At 44.3% G+C, this 3,610-nt stretch overlaps 1 pseudogene; it reads left to right on the forward strand.

Annotated features, from left to right (window-relative positions):
- The first annotated feature begins 485 nt into the window (after positions 1-485).
- On the forward strand, positions 486-3,014 carry LOC118593259 (annotated as a pseudogene).
- The last annotated feature ends 596 nt before the right edge of the window (positions 3,015-3,610 follow it).

Consider the following 3,610-nt stretch of genomic DNA (forward strand, 5'->3'; position numbering starts at 1 on the left):
ATTTCTCCAGTCACTTGCAGTATTTGTAAAGGTCCCAAATAATATTGGGATCAAGGATGCTGTTAGGCACCCACATTTGGAAGATAGTGAGACCAGATTTGATTGTAAAAGCAAACAAATTTAGGGCCTCTCAGATCAGGTGCCAGGTAGAGAGGCTGGAGGTTTTCTAAGAGGCATCCCAAGGGGAAGCCAGAAGGTATGGATGACACCTTTCCTATGGGTGAGGAAGAGAGGAAAGTCCTAAGCCAAGGGCATCTCAAGGACTCAGGGAGGACTAAACAAGGAAGACACAAGCTGTTCAGTGGCTCATCACCGCACTCAACAAGGGTCAGGGCTAACAGCCTGAGGAGACTCCATGCCCAGTACCAGGGCTTTTGAATGAAGCCAAAATGTAAAAAAAAAAAAAAAAAAAAAAAAACCAAGTTAAAAAACACAGCCTCTCCGAGGAAAAGGGTCAGGAGCAGGGTCAATGAAGAGGGTCAATCATGGCCTTAAGGACTGTAGATGGGAGTACCTCACCTCCAAGAGTACCAGAGGGTGGTGGGCACTCTCAAGGTCACTTCTACGGATCCATGGAAGTGTTTACACCTACCAAGAGGGATCACTTACTCCTTGCCACTGATGGAGGGAAAGCTGAGCCACTGGTGGGCCAGACAGTGAGTGATGTGTGAATGTTGTAACTGCAAATTCAAAATGCTAATCTTCTAATTCAGAAGCACATTTTAAAAATAAGATTACGTATTTATTGCTCTCTGAGGGGCTGGATAAGATGTCTATGTTGTTTGGTGTCCAGAAACAGATGACAGGAATTATTTTAATTAAGGTTTGTTAGGAGTCTGGTTTATTCCTGTGGTTGTAATCCCCTAGTGTTGGGGGTAGAACCCAGGGCCTTGTGCAAACTGCCTAAGCGTTCTCATTGTGATGCAGCTACAGCCCATAATGAATATTTTTGATTACTCATTATTGATTTAACATTGTCAAAGCTTCCCAAAGGCTAATGCTTTTCAACATTAGTATTAGACTTCGGTTGAGTGACTATTGACATATCATAAAAATGAACAGCTTAGCCTGGCATGGTGGGGCATGCCTTAAATTCCAGCAGAGGTGAGCTGACCTCTGTGAGTTTGAGGTTAGTCTGGTCTTCATAGGATTCCAAGCCAGCCGTGGCTACGCAGTGAGCCTTTGTTTCAAAATAAATTAATAATTTTTAAGAAAAGGAATTGCCCAAAAATTAAACAAAGAAAAGGGAAACATTTCATTTCTTTGGAAGAATGTATCATGTTCAAGGTATGGTTGCTGTGAGACTTCTTCTAGGAAAGCTATTTCTGTTTACCCTAGATAGAGGGTAACAACAGCCCACTTAAATGACTCTCCCCAGCTTGGTGCCCCAGCGATTTTATTGGAAATATTCACAGGAGCATGAGTGACTCAGCAGCTCCTTCACCCAACAGCCCACCTGAGCATGGGTGATGACTCATGAACTTGCCCAAGCTACACCACTGAAGAGTCCTCTCTGTCCCAGCTTTGGCTCTTCAGAATCTCAGGGAGGGGCCTGGTGAGTTTCATGAACGTCTAGGTTGTTTTTTGTTTTGTTTTGTTTTGTTTTTTTGAGACTTTAATATAATTACATCATTCCTATCCCCCCCCCTTTTTAAAGATTTATTTTATGTGTGTGAGTGTTGTGCCTGCATGTATGTGTGCCATGTGCCTGCCATGCCCTCAGAGGCCAGAGAAGTGTTGGACTCTCTGAGATTGGAGATACTGGGTTCTTACAGAATGTTTCCAACTGTCTGTCAGTGCTGAGAACTGAACCTGGGTCCTCTGCAAGAGCAACACGTGCTCAGAAAAGAATGTTTTAATCCAGAGGAAACAGGCTTAGATCTCACCACCTCAGATGCCCATCGGGAACTATACAGATGCAGACAGAGTTCAGCAGAAGACGATGTTTAAAGTAACTGGTGTGATGGCCTCACTGCAGATCGCTGGGCAAGGGTTAAGGAAAAGGTGTGGAAGACAGAAAGGAAAAGAAGAATTTGTTAGCTTTAAAGCCTTGAATTTATACTTCTGTTAGCTTTTTTATGTATATACATTAAGAGCTTTAAAAACTCTAGACTAGGTTGGAGAGATAGTTGCTCTTGCAGAGAACCTGGGTTCAGTTCTAAGTACCCACATGGAGGCTCACAACACCCATCCACATAAAATAATAAGTAAATATTAAAAATTAAAATAAGCCGGACAGTGGTGGCACACACCTTTAATCCCAGAACTGGGAAGGCAGGGACAGGCTTGTTTGGCCCATTGCCTTGGATCCCTGGTCTAATGGCCTGTATTCCCCATCAGACTAGGGCGTTTAACAGTAAATAGCCTGGGGAGATCATTACAAAATGACTTGGCTTCCATGATGACAATGCCATCTACCCTGTGGGCTACTGCAGTACCCGAGTGTATGCCTACATGAAGTGCCCAGACCAGAAGTGTCTATATACCTGTCAGACCAAGGATGGTGATATGCACCCTCAGTTTGAAATTGTTCCTGAAGATGACCCCCAGAATACCATCGTCAGCTCCTCTGCAGATGTCTGTTGTGAAGAACTGCTCAGGGCCATCAGTACTGTAACGAGGACACTGGTGGCTGATCCACTTTCATGTGGTGCTGACTTCTTTGGGTTTTCTCATCCAACCATCCACAACCTGATTCAGAGTTGTCCAGAAGCTCAAAACCGTGTCAGTGATCAGTGGGTGAAATTCGATGCACAGAAACCCAGGAAGGGGCAGCTCTGCCAGGAACTGCCCGAGAAGATGCAGCCGTGAGCCTTGAAGCCTTTCAGACACAGATCTTTGATGATGACCGTGAGGATTCCATTCTGCCAGGATCCTGGACCTGCCTGAACTTCAGCATGATGCCCTCGTTACATCTTTACCAGCCAGAGTTCCTGATATATGAGCCCTTGGGAGAGACTGACCTTGCGAAGTGTGGGCCATCACAGCGTGGCCCAATGCAGTCTTCAGATTGAACAGGAAGGGAGTAGAGCCCACCTCCTTTTCATTATCATGAGTTTTTCACTTGAACGAAAACTTATTCTCTGTGGAAGATGGCAGGGGTTGAGAAGCAGAGAAGGTATTAACACAGCCCATCGCGGATGTCCCTGTGCTGATGTGTAAACTTCAGTTGCTTTAATTTTTAATAATAAATATCTCTTGACAGTTAAAAAAAAAAAAAACAAGAGTACCTACTGCTCTTTTGCAGTTCAGTTCCTAGCACACTTGGGGGAGACAGGAGGAGGGGTGTCTCACAACCGCATATAACCCCAATTCCAAATGATCTGATACCCTCTTCTGGCCTCTGAAAGCAATTGCATTCATGTGGGCTCCTACCTCCCCCCACACACTACATATAAAACTAAAAATAAATCTTTCAGTAATACCACGTCATTTTTTAACCCTTTGGAACAAGTAAGAAAATTGCCTGACAGCTGGTTAGGTGGTTTTGTTTTGTTTTGTTTGTTGTTGTTGTTGTTGTTTGTTTTTGTTTTCTGAGACAGGGTTTCTCTGTAGTTTTTGGAGCCTGTCCTGGACCAGGCTGGCCTCGAACTCACAGAGATCCACCTGC

The sequence above is a fragment of the Onychomys torridus genome, chromosome 11 (assembly GCF_903995425.1).
Source record: "Onychomys torridus chromosome 11, mOncTor1.1, whole genome shotgun sequence".
In the NCBI taxonomy this organism is placed as follows: domain Eukaryota; kingdom Metazoa; phylum Chordata; class Mammalia; order Rodentia; family Cricetidae; genus Onychomys; species Onychomys torridus.